Source organism: Xyrauchen texanus, chromosome 14 (assembly GCF_025860055.1).
Source record: "Xyrauchen texanus isolate HMW12.3.18 chromosome 14, RBS_HiC_50CHRs, whole genome shotgun sequence".
Taxonomy (NCBI): domain Eukaryota; kingdom Metazoa; phylum Chordata; class Actinopteri; order Cypriniformes; family Catostomidae; genus Xyrauchen; species Xyrauchen texanus.
In genome coordinates, this window is record NC_068289.1 from 11632966 (window position 1) to 11651443 (window position 18478).

The window sequence follows — 18478 nt, forward strand, 5'->3', positions numbered from 1 at the left end:
TTTTAATTTTAACAGCAATGGCAAATCTATCTGTCACAAGGCGGGCAGCTCTCGTGTTCTTGTCATCAAAGTGCAGCGTATATCTGTCACGACATTGTCTCTTTGAAAAAAGAGTGTCCAAATTCATTAGACCAAAAGTCATCCAATCTTATGCTTTTGCCTCCCGTAACACCTCTCAAATAGACTAAACGAGAACTACACAGTGAGCTTCAGGCAATCTGTGGCTACTTTAAAGCTCTCGATACATAATAGATCATAATAGCGAAGCCCAATTAACTGCTTACTTCAATTGCCCTCAAATAATTTTCGATGCGTCATTATATATTGAATAGGTGAAATTTGCATGCATATTTATCACCTTAGCATGTTTGCAAATGTATCTCATATTTGGTGGTTCATTATTATGCATTATATATATATATATATATATATATATATATATATATATATATATATATATATACTCACCTAAAGGATTATTAGGAACACCTGTTCAATTTCTCATTAATGCAATTATCTAATCAACCAATTACATGGCAGTTGCTTCAATGCATTTAGGGGTGTGGTCCTGGTCAGGACAATCTCCTGAACTCCATGAATGAATGTCAGATTGGGAAAGAAAGGTGATTTAAGCAATTTTGAGTGTGGTATGGTTGTTGGTGCCAGACGGGCCGGTCTGAGTATTTCACAATCCGCTCAGTTACTGGGATTTTCACGCACAACCATTTCTAGGGTTTACAAAGAATGGTGTGAAATGGGAAAAACATCCAGTATGCGGCAGTCCTGTGGGCGAAAATGCCTTGTTGATGCTAGAGGTCAGAGGAGAATGGGCCGACTGATTCAAGCTGATAGAAGAGCAACTTTGCCTGAAATAACCTCTCGTTACAACCGAGGTATGCAGCAAAGCATTTGTGAAGCCACAACACGCACAACCTTGAGGCGGATGGGCTACAACAGCAGAAGACCCCACCGGGTACCACTCATCTCCACTACAAATAGGAAAAAGAGGCTACAATTTGCAAGAGCTCACCAAAATTGGACAGTTGAAGACTGGAAAAATGTTGCCTGGTCTGATGAGTCTCGATTTCTGTTGAGACATTCAGATGGTAGAGTCAGAATTTGGCGTAAACAGAATGAGAACATGGACCCATCATGCCTTGTTAGCACTGTGCAGGCTGGTGGTGGTGGTGTAATGGTGTGGGGGATGTTTTCTTGGCACACTTTAGGCCCCTTAGTGCCAATTGGGCATCGTTTAAATGCACGGCCTAACTGAGCATTGTTTCTGACCATGTCCATCCCTTTATGGCCACCATGTACCCATCCTCTGATGGCTACTTCCAGCAGGATAATGCACCATGTCACAAAGCTCGAATCATTTCAAATTGGTTTCTTGAACATGACAATGAGTTCACTGTACTAAAATGGCCCCCACAGTCACCAGATCTCAACCCAATAGAGCATCTTTGGGATGTGGTGGAACGAGAGCTTTGTGCCCTGGATGTGCATCCCACAAATCTCCATCAACTGCAAGATGCTATCCTATCAATATGGGCCAAAATTTCTAAAGAATGCTTTCAGCACCTTGTTGAATAAATGCCATGTAGAATTAAGGCAGTTCTGAAGGCGATAGGGGGTCAAACACAGTATTAGTATGGTGTTCCTAATAATCCTTTAGGTGAGTGTATATATATATATATATGCAGTATAGGCCAGAGGGGTTACCAGGATATCATGTTTGGGGGGGCATTTGGCTTGTTTGGGGGGCAACATAAACAATTGAAAAAATCAGCGCAAAATTAAGCTATACTACACACAATCTGTTTTAGTGCATATCTTTTTCTAAGCCAGGAACCCAGAGATAGCCACAGGGCCCCTATTAGACTATAGGGCTATCACATAAAAGTTAGTTAAACCAGGTCAACATTAATAATATGATGATGATATTATTATTATTTATTATTATTATTGACAGATTCATACATCAGATCACGTTGATTGCCTGGTGATGAGTGACAGGTGTTTGCTTGTGAGAAGACGTGCTACACGAGTAGGCAACCGAGACGAGAGAGTTTTTTAAATTAATCTGAAGTCACCTTTGTATAGACTAGAGGTAAATTAATTTGTTTCTTCTTCTAAGCTGTTCCAGACTTAGGTGCTACTTTTAGGGCTAAAATGCTTCATGAATTACTCTTAGTAAAACACATTAGGAGTCTAAAGTTATGAAGCTACTTGTAGCCTCTTATAAGATTCTTTGTGAATGCGGCCCCAGGAAAAAATTTTAATATGCTCATTTGAACGGTATGAGAACATTATTTTAATGTTATTCTCTGGTTGTAAGTGGCTTTGGATAAAAGTGTCTGCTAAATGAATAAATGTAAATGTAAACAGTAGGCCTATATAAAAGAAAACATAACATATTAGGCTACAGGGGGTCAGGAGACCTAGAGAGTTGAAATAAAAGCTATTTTTGTGAAACTATTAGAATTGAAATTATGATATGATTAGCAGAGGCAACATAACTTTTTTTAATTTATTTTTTATTTTTTTTTAATTTTTATTATTATTTTACCCTTTTTGTAAACTATTGTAGTACATCCAGTGTATCCTATCTACAGGACCAGTCTGCGGCTAGTCTTGGCAAATTCAGAAACAAACTGATTCATGTCCAGACCTTTTGTGATTTTCTTTTCGTGTGCCAAAATGACCAAATCTCTCTTCCTTGAATGCAGCATTGATCTTCGGAGAGGGGTGAGAATGCGGCTCAAGGTAGAAAAATAACTTTCACATGCAGCGGAGGACACACCAATGATGAGTGCTGTGACATACAGCTTATGTAAAATGGGGAAGGCCTCTTTGTACTGCTGAATGCACTTGCATACTTCAGAGAGGTTAGCATCAGTGGACAGTTTATTGAGCAACATTGCTTTTGCCACAGCAATTTCATTTGCAAGGTCATACTATTTTGCTCTGTGCCTGCAAGCACTTGAAGTGGCTTCAGGAGAGAAAGGTCAAGGAAAGACGCTGATTTTGGTAGGAGAAATGATGTTGCCCTCATTAAATCAACATTTTTTTGAGAGAATCTGGTCTCCATCTCCACAATAGCCCTATCAAGAATGTTGAACATAGCCCTTTTAAAAGTCTGATTAGGAGCAGTTTGGTCATCAGAGTCACCACCATGCCCTATTGTAGACAAGATAATACTACTGACAAGTTGTGAATTAACTATCCGTCTCCTTTTAGGTGGGTTGGTAGGCCTTCTTCCACACTGAGAGAAATGCTCCTCCCAGAATGAATTGCATCGCATCTCCTTCAGTGTGACCAGGGAAGCTGTCACCACTTCCCCTGCAGTGCACAAATCCACTGTTTGTGACTGCAGAATTGAATTGGCTGGCTTCAGCGCACCAAGCACATGCAGAAGAAACTTGCCAGTGTCAAAGAAGTTCTGTCTGTTAAGCTGGGTCAAAAGACCACATGCCTCTGTGTTAATGTCAAATGGAGCACTGTCATCCTCTGCTATCTCAGACAGAAGCCTCCTGATGACATCCTCATTGTGAACAATAGACTTGGTGACATCATAATGACTCGTCCAGCGAATTTCTAGTAGTCTTTTCAGTGTGGGTGTACTGTATCTATTTGCAACATAATGTCTGTGACAAAATGTATTCAGTGAACTGGACCAGTCAAAGAACTTCTTTGCCACAGGTTCTGCATGCATTGCATGTACCACTGCCAAATGGAGTTGGTGGTTGTAGCAGTGCACATATGGGATATCTTTACACACTTTGTTTTGCAGCAAAGCCTGCACACCGCCCCTCACTCCAGACATGACAGAAGCCCCGTCATAACACTGAGACACTAAATTGTCACCATTGTAACCCAGGTCAGACAGATTAGACAGAATTTGGTCACACACATACTCAGCATCAAGCTGATTCAATTCAATGAGGCTGATTAGGTGTTCATCTGGGATCGAGTTGTGGACAAATCTAATGATGACTGACAAATTCTCAATGTTACACGGATCCCTGGTACCATCACTTTTAATGCAATGGCCAGGAGAGTCGGCCTCCTCATATTTGGTCTGGATGTCTTTTAGTACCATTTTGGCAAGAGTTTGAATTATCTTGTTCTGAATCTAATTGGATGTGTATTTCGCGTTTTCGGGAATTCTTTTTGCAATCTCTGCGAGTTTAGGGTCTTTTTGGAGGGTGTAATCAAATAGCCGAATTAAAAGACCTTCCTCATCCCCACCCCCGTGATGGTGCCCACGTAGAGCAAGTTCATTAACCGCCAGAAACTGAATAACTTCCCCAATACTTTTTACATAATATCTGTTTTTTTCAATGTGAGTTTGACCAAGCTGGTGAACAATGGTATTATTGGTCTCTGTCCGGCACTGGTATTCCTGCCACGCAGACATGGCTCTGACGTTTCTGAAAACCACTGTTTTTTATCAGCGCTTTTTTCCAATTGTTGTAGCCTACTTTTGTGAATGCGTCATCTCTTTCCGAATTGGAGACACTAAATTTACGGCAGGGAAAGCAAAAGCTGGCATCACGTAAGACAGAATATTCGAGCCATGGTCGAGACTGATACCAGCCCGCATTGAAACACCTGAGAGCCTGTCCAAATGGGCGCTTAGGATAGCTACTTAGCTTGGGCTGGGATGGGCTATACAAATCTAAGTCAGGGGGAACAGACACACTAGAGCTGGAGGAGGATTGTCTGTTTTGGGGAGGGCAGAATGTTGCTGGCTCCGACACAGATGCAGAGCTGGAGGATGGTGCATGTGGATTTTGTGGAGGACATGCGTTTGGAGGATTTGCCGTTGTGGATGCAACAAGGCTCTGCTCAGTGTTGGGAGCAGAGGTACTGGGCTTGTCAGAGGCAGAATGTTCACTGTTACTAGCAGGTGTGCTGAGCTCGACAGAGGCAGCTTGCATGGAGGGTGAATGACAAGGTGCCTGTTTTTTAATGAGCCACTTATGCATTTTTTTATGTTTAATAAAAACTGGTCTAATTATTACATCCAAAAGTCTACTTCATTGACTTCAGTGCCAACTTCATTGACTAGAGACTAGCAATTTAAGTGACTAGCAGGTAGCTAAGCAGCCTGAGCTAGGGTATGTTACCCAACAAATTAATAGCCTGCAAAAATGACAAAAAAAAAGCAAACAAAACTTAACTGTTCAAATACAAAACTTTCATGAAAAGCTTATAAGTACACACTAGCATTAAATGAGAAAATAACAACGTTGTGAGCAGTGAGCCTTGTAACACAAGCTGCCAACAGATTCAAAATATATATCGTCTGTGTGCAGAGTGACTGTCTGACTGTGACTACTGCGCACTCTGGTTGTTAATGTGATCCGGCAGCAGACTGACACACACCCAATAACGGCCAATAGAAAAGCAATAGGCTACATTTTTTTTAATGAACGTTCTAGTTAGGACTGTTCATTTTTTATTTAAGGGGCTACTGGAAGAGTTTTGAGATCTATAGTCAAAATAGACTTAGATAAATGTATTTAATTAAATACTACTATTTTTCACAGTCTCATTTTTACTTTAAGACCGGGGTAAAGCAAGGAAAACTAAAATTTACCTCAACAAGGCGGGATAATGAACGACTCTAGTCTCATTCGTGGAGGTGGAAAAACAAGTTCTTTGTGAAATGCAAGATTTATTGTATTAAAATTTAAATGCAAAAGAAAAGGTATGAGTCTGCTGTTTTTGTCAATTTTAAGTTTTAATTTAAAATGTTTGCGATTTTAATAAAAATACATGGTTAAATATTTTTCCACTTAATTGCTCGAGCAAATTAATATATACATCTGTATAGAAGTAATGCATTGAATACGTTGATTAAACTGGGTTTTAACGTGAATACGTCTATTAAAGAGTGTATATGTGTACAAAGAGAATCGCAATGCTGACAAATTTTTTTTTTTTTAAATAAAAGTTGCTGATAACTTCTGGATTTGAAATAAAAAAAATAGTGAGTATGCCTATGTGTTTCTGGTACTGTACAGCCACGGATCAGTTAGCCTACAAAGTAACGCAGCATATGTGAAAGCATCTCGCGCTGCTCGTGCACCGCATACAGTGCACTGCACACTGCTTTCTCATCGCGGCACATTCTATCAGCTGCAGTTCTGGCGCCTCGATCAGTCCCCGAAAATTCGACGTACATTCACATCACATGTTAATGCAGCAGTAGAGTTACACTCACAGGACACTGCACTTATTCGCAATCACAAAAGGTCATTGTTTGCTCGTGCTTTAAAGCTCTGCCAGGTAAACATTTCATTGGCGTTCTGTTCTGACATAATGCACTTTTTCTGAGCGCGTACGCCGAGCTCGTGCACACTGTGAAACAGCGGCAAAACTGGATTTTTGTTGTGTCAGACCTCACTCATCTGCTAGCGTTGGAAAAATATGCACAAAACAATACACTTTTAAATTGTAATTTATCATCAGATGGACAGATTATTTCTCAAATTCTCAGGGGAGGCAGAGCTTATCCTAGGGGAGGCACTGCCTCCCCCTAGACACGCCCCTGCTATAAGCATTTATAGGCCAACTCTTTTTTTTTTTTTTTTTTATAAAAACAAAATCTGTTCATGAACAAACTGGAAATAATTGTGCACACACACAAAAAATTATTATCATAGTTCTTATATAATAATAATAATAATAATCTTAAGATAATAATAATGGCTTCTTAAATATTCTGAAATGGTAATGCAAACAGAATACATCTGGACGTAAATAATTACATTTATTCTATGAAAATATTTTTTAAAGACTGAAAATACATGAATTGCATTTTATTTGCAATTAATATCGAATTAATTGATAACAAAAATGTATGAATTTATACACAATATATTCACGATACTTGCGTTATTTTAAATACATAGACTATCGGCCTACTGTCTATATTTCCAATGTATATATATATATATATATATATATATATATATATATATATATATATATATATTGTATTTAGTTATAAAATAATACACATTACAGGTATATGCTACACCCATGCAAAATTATTATAGGACTAAAAGTGAGCTCCTGCGCCATCTGCTGGGAGAAAAGAGAATCGCAGCCTTGAACGTCACAAATAAATATGACGTAAATGCAATGCGACTGTCAATTCATAGAATTAGAAGCAAAATACCGTCAAACTAGCTTTTCCTGGTGCGATTTTGAAAATGTAAGCTCACTGGGCGATAAAACTGAAATATCTAGGAGAAGTCAAGAAAGTAGGGCCCTGGAATTTGATCGAGTGCAAAGATAATTTTTTTTTTCTGAAAGCACAACGGTCAAATGACCGCATGCTCGTCGCTTCTAGTGTTAAACATTTAGATTTTAAATCACGAAGCCTCAGAACACCTCCTCACAACATAGAGCTCTCCCGTGTCCTCACCTTTGACTGAACAGAGGGACTATGTTGCTGAATTCTATCATGCACTGCCTAAGAGCCACTGCAAATCCCCACAAAAAATTACTTCATTTTATTTTATTTGAAACATCAGATGTAGTTCTTGAAATACTATTTTCTACTTAGTAAATTATTATTTTTATCCAGACCCACTTTATATTAGGCTTCTTTAATTACTATATACTTAAGCACTTGATACAGTGTAATTATTTTACATAGGCCTAGCCTATGTGTTGTTGCATTGTAATAACTGAATATATAAACAGGAAAAGGTTGAACAGGTCAGCTCACTACAAACTTGCCTTAAGTTTCAGTATTGAAAGATGCAACTCAATATGTGGTAAAGTACTGAGGCATGTGTAATCACTTATGCAACAGTACAGGGCCTTTCTGTTAGCTGCCTCAGTTTTACAGTGATTTGGCAGCTCAAGCAAGGCACGTTTCCATTGAGAATGTTAGCGTGGGCTTTCCTCTGGCTCTCTCCTCTCCTCTATGCTCGCAGATCAATTCTGTTGTGCAAACCAGTGGAGAAGACAGGAAATCATGGTTTCTCAAAAGTTTTACCTGCACCGTCTCATCTGTCACTTTACACTTTGACCTTACTGGCTCTCTCGGGTAAAGATCTCCTCATGCTTTTCTCATTCCTTTGTAGATCAATGAGATGAAATTATATCTTCCTTTCTTCCCCCTGTCTCATAGAGTTTGTTGAATACATGAAAAAATGAGACAAAATCTAGCATTTTTTTATTCAGGAAATGCCATAATTAAAAGTTCAGAAGTATATCACTGTGGCAGCGGGGGCGTGGTCAAGCGCCCATCCGGGAGAGGAAAGCGGTAAGGGCGCTTACACCTGAGCTAGATTATGTCTAACACCTGTCTCTAATTTCAGTGAGCACGGGGAGAGCGGCATAAAAGGCAGCCAGAGGGCCTCCATGGGAGAGAGAGTGGCATACCAATTACTGTGTTTGTGTGTGGTCAAAACTGACTGTTTAAAAGTGCTATGTGCACGTTGTAATTAAAAGAGAATAAAGAACCTCACCTCTGAGCCGCTGTGTCAAGTGTCATCCCTTGGAGGAGGTCCTTACACTGGTGCCGAAACCCAGGAAATTACGTTCCAAGCATGGAGCAAAGTCGCCCCATAGAGTCCTCCCAGCTGGCCGAAGTCCTCCAGTCCCTCGCGACGCTGCATCAAGGCCACCAGCAATCCCTGCTTGAGCTCCGGCAGGACCAAGATCGCCGGTTTTTCGAGATCATGCAGGCTCAGGCAGAGGACCGGCTCGCCATCCGGAGCCTCCTCAGCCAGGAGACGGAGCCGGCCACAGCCGCGACCCCGGACACCCGCGCTACGCTTCCCCCGCCCACGTTACAGAAGATGGGGGCAGCAGATGATCCTGAGGCCTTCCTCGACTTGTTTGAGCGGACGGCAGAAATCTGGGGCTGGCCGCCCGAACAGTGGGCAGCCCGCCTAATTCCTCTTCTGTCCGGGGAAGCTCAACTCGCGGCACAACAACTACCGGCGACAAATCTCCTGGTTTACTCTGACCTGAAGAGGGCCATTCTGCAACGGGTCGGTCGGAGCCCGGAAGAGAATCGCCAGCTCTTCCGAGGCATGAAGTTAGAGAAGTCCGATCGCCCATTCGCGTTTGCTCAACGGCTCCGGGACGCCTGTCGGCGGTGGCTGCTCGCAGGGGACCGCGATGTCGAGGGAGTCATCGATCAGGTGGTGCTGGAACAATTCGCGCAGCGGCTGCCCAGGAGAACGGCGGAGTGGGTCCAGTGCCACCGCCCGGCGTCGGCACTGGACCTATCGGGCTGGAGCATACCGGATTCCGGTAAGGATCAGGGGGGTATTTACCAAGCTTTGCTGGATACCGGCTGCAATCAGACCACCATCCACCAACGCTTGGTTCAACCCGGGGCTTTGAGTTTAGCTAAACTGGTGAGGGTGAGGTGTGTGCATGGGGATGTTCACAAGTATCCCATGGTGACTTTGACGATTAAATTCAGGGAAAAAAACCATAGTGTGGAGGCAGTGGTTAGTTCCCGCCTCACCCATCTGCTAATCTTGGGTACCGATTGGCCTAATTTTAAAGATGTTTTAGAGGGTATTTGTGCGGATGGGTCCTGCATAAAGAGGTGTGCGGTGTGCGATGCTTTGGCAGGGGAGGCGGAGCCGGGGCCGTCCTCGGCTGCTCGGAATGATGAGGGAAGGGGCGAGGTGGCCGCCCCTCCTCTCAGGGAATTCTCTGATGGGGACTTCCCTCTAGAGCAGTCGCGGGACGAAACCCTTAAACATGCTCTTGACCAAGTGAGAGTAATTGATGGTCAACAGCTCCGGCCGGGCATCGCCATTGCATACCCATATTTTGCCATGATTAGAGATCGGTTATATAGAGTGACGCAGGATGCTCAAACAAAGGAGGAAGTAACACAATTATTGATTCCACGGAGCCACCGGGAAATGGTTTTCCAGGCGGCTCACTATAATCCTATGGCCGGTCACCTAGGGGAACGGAAAACACTTCTCCGTCTAATAGCCCGTTTCTATTGGCCGGGCATTGGCGGTGACGTCCGCAGGTGGTGTGCGGCGTGCCGTGAATGTCAGTTGGTAAACCCACCGGCCACCTCAAAAGCGCCATTGCGCTATCTACCATTAATCGAGGTCCCCTTCGAAAGAATTGGGATGGACCTCGTCGGGCCATTAGAACAGACAGCACGCGGACATCGCTTCGTGTTAGTCCTAGTGGATTACGCGACGCGATATCCGGAAGCAGTGCCTCTGAGCAACATCTCCGCACATAGTGTTGCAGGGGCACTCTTCAAAATAATCTCCCGGGTGGGGATTCCGAAAGAAATCCTCACCGATCAAGGCACGACTTTTATGTCACGAACACTTCGCGAACTTTACGAGCTCTTGGGCATTAAATCGATTCGCACTAGCGTTTACCATCCGCAGACTGATGGCCTAGTGGAATGATTTAATAAAACGCTCAAGAACATGATTCGTAAGTTCGTACACGATGACGCTAGAAATTGGGATAAGTGGCTAGACCCCTGTTGTTTGCAGTACGTGAGGTCCCACAAGCCTCCACAGGGTTCTCCCCGTTTGAGCTGCTGTACAGGCGACGCCCCGCGGTGTCCTGGATGTCATCCGCGAGCGTGGGAGGAGGGACCTTCTAATAGCAAAAATGAAATTCAGTTCGTTCTCGATCTTAGAGCAAAACTCCACACACTGGGGCTGACTAACACAGGAGAATTTGCTCCAAGCTCAAGAACGCCAACGCCGGCTGTATGACAGGGGTGCTCGGCTACGGGAATTTGCACCGGGAGATAAGGTACTCGTATTACTCCCAACATCGAGCTCTAAATTACTCGCCAAGTGGCAAGGACCCTTTGAGGTCACACGACGAGTAGGGGATCTCGATTATGAAGTTAAACGTACCGATAGAGGGGGCGCACGTCAAATTTATCACCTCAACCTCCTGAAATTATGGAGGGAGGAGGCGGCCTCTGTGACGTTGGCCACGGTAGTTCCGGAGAGGGTGGAGCTCGGACCGGAGGTAAACAAAAACTACAATCTTAACACTCCGGTTACTTGTGGAGACCAACTCTCACCGCGGCAACTCACAGAGGTTTCCGAATTACAAAAGGAATTTGCGGATGTGTTTTCCCCTCTACCGGGCCGTACAGACATCATACAGCACCACATCGAGACTGAGCCGGGCGCGGTGGTGCGTTGCCGGACCTATCGCTTACCCGAACATAAAAAGAAAATAGTTCGGGAGGAATTAGATGCGATGCTTGATATGGGCGTAATAGAGGAATCCCACAGTGATTGGTCCAGCCCGGTTGTTCTTGTTCCCAAGAGTGATGGGTCTGTTCGATTCTGTGTGGATTACAGAAAAGTTAACGCGGTGTCTAAATTTGACGCGTACCCAATGCCCCGTGTTGATGAACTGCTCGATCGGTTAGGTACTGCTCGATTTTATTCGACCTTGGATTTAACAAAGGGTTATTGGCAGATCCCGTTGACACCAATGTCCCGTGAGAAAACAGCCTTCACTACGCTGTTTGGATTACACCAATTTGTGACGCTTCCTTTCGGTTTGTTTGGAGCACCAGCCACGTTTCAGCGACTCATGGATCGGATCCTCAGACCGCACACGGCGCATACGCCGCTGCCTATTTGGATGATATTATCATTTACAGCAATGATTGGCAGCGGCACATGCAACATCTGAGGGCCGTCCTGAGATCGCTGCGGCGGGCGGGACTCACGGCAAACCCTAAGAAGTGCGCGATTGGGCGTGTGGAGGTACGGTATCTGGGGTTCCACTTGGGTCATGGCCAGGTGCATCCCCAAATTGACAAAACCGCGGCGATTGCGACTTGCCCTAGACCCAAGACCAAAAAGGGGGTGAGGCAGTTCCTGGGGCTGGCTGGCTATTATAGGAGATTTGTGCCTAATTATTCGGACGTCACCAGCCCGCTGACTGAACTCACTAAAAAGGGGGCTCCAGATCCGGTCCAATGGTCGGAGCAGTGCCAACAGGCGTTTATGCAGATTAAAGCCGCACTTTGTGGGGGGCCGCTTCTTCATGCACCTGACTTCTCTCTCCCTTTTATTTTGCAGACGGACGCTTCAGACAGAGGGCTGGGGGCCGTACTCTCGCAGGTGGTGGAGGGGGAGGAGCGCCCGGTGCTGTACATTAGCCATAAGCTCTCCTTAAGGGAGACTAAGTACAGCACCGTGGAAAAGGAGTGTTTGGCCATCAAGTGGGTGGTCCTCACCCTCCGTTACTACCTGCTGGGGTGGGCCTTCACCCTCTGCTCGGATCACGCCCCACTGCAGTGGCTCCATCGCATGAAAGATACTAACGCCCGGATCACCCGTTGGTATCTGGCCCTCCAGCCCTTTAAATTCAAGGTGGTCCACAGACCGGGGGTGCAGATGGCTGTCGCTGACTTCCTCTCCAGAAATGGGGGGGAGTGGTAGACAGGCCGGATGGTGCCCCGGCCTGAGTTGGGCGGTGGGGGTATGTGGCAGCGGGGGCGTGGTCAAGCGCCCGTCCGGGAGAGGAAAGCGGTAAGGGCGCTTACACCTGAGCTAGATTATGTCTAAAAAGGCAGCCAGAGGGCCTCCATGGGAGAGAGAGTGGCATACCAATTACTGTGTTTGTGTGTGGTCAAAACTGACTGTTTAAAAGTGCTGTGTGCATGTTGTAATTAAAAGAGAATAAAGAACCTCACCTCTGAGCCGCTGTGTCAAGTGTCGTCCCTTGGAGGAGGTCCTTACACTCACTATAAAGTGCCTTTGGTGTCCTCATCAGAATAGCTCAGTCATCATGAACATAATGCAAAATAATGAAATTCTGAGGTTTTATTATAAATGGCCAAACACTTACACACATACAAGTACAATGATAAGTCTCTTGAAATGTGTTTTTCTGATTTTATACCATTTTCTTTGATTGGATGTATGTGATTTTGGCATGTCCCACACGCTCAGCTAACTTCAGTGAGTGTAAAAAGTAGATAAATGACGTAAAATTAAAATACTTTTTGAATGTTCTTATTGTCCGCATCAAATTATTTAATAAAACAAGTCATTTTGATTATTTATATTTTATTTTCATAATAATATTAAGCATTTTGCATGTGTCCCTGAAATTGCTGTCCACCCTGTCATTATTGGGTAAACGCCCCTTTAAGAAACCAACTGATGTACACAGTGACATCCCCTCCCCATTTGGTCTTTCTTCAGTGGAGGTTAAAACATCTGCACAAGTATCTACACTTATATTTCCTAATTTTCATCATATTGTGTTTGTAGTTGCGTGTTGTCAAGCTTAATATGTCCACCCTGTTATTGTGAAATATTAATTAATATAAAAACTTTTCAGAAATTCAAAATATATATTTTAAACAGTGCACAGTCAGTCAGTGAATCACTTTGCTAACTGCTACACACCATGTGCTCATTAAATGCTAACTTTAGCCAAAAATGTCCACCCTGCCATTGTCCACCCTGTCACCAAGCCTTCCAATGACAGGGTGGACATGGTTCATGACAGGGAGGACATTTACAGTTTTTGCCACATTTTAATTTTTTTTTCACATATCAGAACAGTTATAACACAGTTATAACACATATTATAACAGTAGATTCTATACATGAGTGGACGTGAACTTTTTTGGCAATATTGCTATCAGCAGGTGTTTTGATGATGATGATAATTTGATGATAGTTTACAAGCCTTTTTTCCAATGTAATAAAAGACTGACATGAATTTCGTTGACTGTTTGAAAAAATACAGCCCTAACAATGTAAATAAATAAGACTAGGCAAGCCTAGTTTAGCTGGACCAATTAAAGGGGAGTTTGTAAGAGAATGGTTTGAATTGATTTGAAATATTATAATTTTTTCCAGGAATGAGTCTAAGTGGAGCTGAGATAGCAAGGAGATATAGGGAATGTCGTGATGCTGACCCAGAGAGAAGAAGAAAGTACCTTGAGAAAGAGAGACTGGAAAGAAGAAGGGTATTAATGAGCTAAGTGAGAGAGAGAAAAGGGCAAAAAGAAATAAATGGAAGGAGGCAAAAAGGCAAGCCAGAGCCAGAGCCAGTGCTTTGCTACAGTCAGAGACACCACCCAACTCTGGACAGATGATGTACAGAGACATTTCATGCCTGTGTAAAAGGGAGGATGGTGTTTTGGACTGCACCTGCTTTATTCTTCAGGAGGTCACTCTCACTGATGTTCCACTTTCATCTGATAAGGCCAAAGCATGTGGAAAGACACAAGATATCCAAATGAGACCAGAAATGATCGAGTCAAAGCACATCGGAGAGTGGTGCGTTGTCAATTATGACAATGAAGGCTACCCATGTGTTATCATGGATGTGGAAGGGCACAGTGTGAAAATTAAGTGTATGCACCGTAATGGCACCAACAAGTTCTTTTGGCCAGGTCCCAGGGAGGACATCAATTGGTACCATGATTGGCAGATACTTTGCCTAATGCCAGAACCACAAGCTCTGAAGAAGCGCTCTCTACAGATTGATCCATCTGTATGGAAGTATGTGGAAGATCAATTAGAATGATGCAGTAAATTAATTTCTGAAATCCTTCTTTATATTGCTTAAGGGTTTCTAGTTGTTCCTGTTCCCTGTCATCTTGTTGTCCACCCTGTCATGTTCAACTTTTATGAAAATAAACAAATTATTTTAACAAGTTGCAACTTGCAACTATCGCATATTTTATTGGGCAAAACATATTTAGGCAGTAACTTCATTATTATCAAAAACTTTTACCATTAACTCAAATGTTTTGTTGGGAAAGGGACACATTATCTTTCTGCAGATCTACATTTTATAATCACTATGCAATGAAAATGTATTTATTCTACTTTGAATTTATCCATGACAGGGTGGACATATTTTATGGTTTGCTTGTATATTGTCAGCTTGCAGTTAATTTATAAAAAGTGCTGGAGCTTGACCAATATGCATTTCTAACAGCCTAAGGTCTCCTTAACACAAAACATATAAAGTTAAATGGAAAATCTCAGATTTTTTTGTGGAAATTGTGAAGTCTCAAAGGCACTTTGGTGATTAAATACCTCTGTCTTTTTTTTTTTTTTTTTTTTACTTCTTTATCACATATATGTTTTTAAGTTGTTGTTGTTGTTTTAAAATGCAGTCCTCTATGAAAATTGCTGTCATTTGTGATTGTTGCACTTTTCCCCATCCCTGTATCCTTAGAGAGAAGGTTTGATTTAGAGTGCATTCTTAGAAGTATACGTAAAAGGCAACAGGGATTTCATCAGTTCCTCCTTTCCAATAAATGTTCTTTTAGGTTAATTCAGTTCTTCAGGGTTGTTACGTTACTTTGAGCTGACTCTTCAAAAACCATGTGTGTCAAATTTGGTACATCATTTGTGTCAACTTCTGTTGTAAATGTGCTTTTAAAATAAAAATGACATGACTTAACAACTTTCTAAACTTTAAGTAGGATACAAATAGAAAGTGTATATTTTGAAGGACATGATCAGTTCATTGTTCAATTCCATAAATATTAACAATACAGAATCAACTCCCATATGTGAAAGCCCTGTTACACAAGGTGTACATGCAGTTTGGACTGCCAAGGTCCAACTATTTGAAAAACGTATACAGTTTTCAATAATTCCAATAAACACTTCAGCATGTTTATTTTGTATCCGACTTTGTGGCCACCCCTTATCCAAACCCCAAACGTAACCATAATATTATTCATGGTTAGGTTGAGTTTGGGTAAGTCTTTTTGGTTAGGTTTAGATTTAGTGTTTTAGTTAGGGGTCACACTTGAAAAAAACGTAAGAACTCGCTTTCAAAACACCAATGTTTATCTTTCTTCCGTGTTAAAAGGCCAAAGTATACTTTGGTTTGCCATGTGATGCAAATTTCATCATCAGCACAATCTGCAGCGACTGTCCACGTGCGGCCCAGATTTTCTCGAAAGTCCTCGTCTGTGCATGCTTCTGCCATTTGACAACTTTAAGAGTATCACAAAGCAGTAGTAGTGTGCATGTATCAATCACGGTCAAAAGAGTATAAAGGGCCAGTGGTGGCTCAGCGGTTAAGGCTCTGGGTTACTGACCGAAAGGTCGGGGGTTCAAGCCCTAGTACCACCAAGATACCACTGTTGGGCCCTTGACCCTATCTGCTTCAGGGGTGCCGTTTCATGGCTCAAAGTTATGATGTTTTACTTTAATATATTGGAACAAATAATACTTTATTGATCCTGTAATTAAATATTTGTTGTATTTCCTTCAGAGACTTGAAGCTGATCTCTCTTATTGGATGGACCACTACCGTTCCAATGATCAGGGTCAACAGCATCACTATGATGAAAATACATCCATGAGACCTTGTATTCACCCCAGCTTAGTTGGGATATGCGAAAACAACTGCATTTCATTGGCTCTGTACCTGTACTCTGCACAATGACAATAAAGTTGAATCTTAATCTTAATAAAGTCACTGAGTAATTTATATGGTCCGAAAAAAGTTCCCAATGTGGTCTTCTGCTGTTGTAGCCCATCTGCCTCAAGGTTCGACTTGTTATTCTGCTCACTACAATAGTACAGAGTGGTTATCTGAGTTACTGTAGCCAATCTCCGTTGACCTCTTTTATCAACAAGGCATTTTCGTCCGCAGAACTGCTGCTCACTGGATGCACCATTCGAAGTAAACTCTAAAAAATTCTAAGTGACTGTTGTGCGTGAAAATCCCAGGAGATCAGCAGTTATAGAAATACTCAACAATAATGCCATGGTCGAAATCACTGCGATTACATTTTTCCCCCCATTCTGATGGATGATGTGAACATTGACTGAAGCTCCTGACCCGTATCTGCATGATTTTATGCATTGCACAGCTGCCACATGATTGGCTGATTAGATAATCACATACATAAGTAGATGTACAGATGTTCCTAATAAAGTGCTCAGTGAGTGTACTTTGAAAGGCAGAGCGCACGACGGTGAGCGAGACAATCCAGCATGCAAAAAAACAAAGATAATCTACACACAAGGATTTACACAATACTGGTTGTCCGTGTAAGAGGAAAATAACTTGTGTACAACTGACATTAAGGCATGATTTTCAATAAAAGGTTTTCAACTTCTTCACTGATGACCTTTAAGACATTTAATACATTACAGTATTATTTTCTGAAAGCTGCTTTGAAATGGTGTGTATTGTGAAAAGCACTATACAAATAAAAATGACTTGACATGTAGAAAGGAATCATTGGGGTTAAAAATGAGACAAGGGAAACGTATTACAGGTTATTGACATAAATCAGTAATTTGTATTACATAAATATGGAAAGAGTAACCAAATTTGTTAAATGACATTTCCTTCCTAAGAAAAGGTAAAACATGTCTGTCTTGCGCCTAGTTACAAAGGAAAACAATTGAAAACATAGCGAGGACAGAAGCAAAAACGTGTCCAGTGTGAACAGCCCCTAACTTCACACATGGATAATGAAAAAACAGTGAAGAACCATTGCAATATGCAATGTTAGGACAAAAACTTCCAGCAAATAACTAACACTACATAAAAAAAGCGCAGAAGGGATTCAAGAGCGCATCCCGAACAGGAAGTCAGTGTGCATTTTCACCTTGCGCTTAATAGATGTTGCAAACAGAAATTGCATTCCTGAAGAGGCAAACATCGCAACACAAGAACACGTATCTAGTATATAAATGTTTACATTTATGAATCAGATTCTGTTGTTAGGTCAATGAAATCCTTTAAAAATAAATAAATAAATTGAAAAATAAAGTTCAAAATGTGCTTTTTTTCTCAGACATGTAATTAAGTATTGCTGTGGATTCATATCTTTTTGAAAAACGTTTACTATTTTCAAAACACATTTTAATTTAAGGACTCTAAAAAGGTAAAGTGGTGTCGCTAAGTAATAACATATTTTCCTTACACTTGAAAACACTTGTATTCACATCTTAGGAATTATTTTAAAAAATAAATGTTTTTCATAGTAACAATTTAATTCATATTATTTGTATAGCACTTTTGACAATTATTGTTCCAAAGCAGCTTTACAATGAATAGCACCTTAATACAGCAAAAAATCATGCATTTTGGAATGAGAATAATGTTTTTATTGAGATTACACAACTTGACATCCTAAATGTGCCTTCCAATGTCATTAAAAGGTCAAAATATCTGACATATATATATATATATATTAACTGATCTTGACAGTCATGTGTCTCTGTGATTTACTTGCATCCTGCATCATACTGTACACACATTTATGATGTTTTACTTTAATATATTGGAACAAATAATATTTTATTGATCCTGTAATGAAATACTTTTTGTATTTCCTTCAGAGACTTGAAGCTGATCTCTCTTATTGGATGGACCACTACCGTTCCAATGATCAGGGTCAACAGCATCACTATGATGAAATGCATCCATGAGACCTTGGGCTGCTGGGTCATACAGGCAT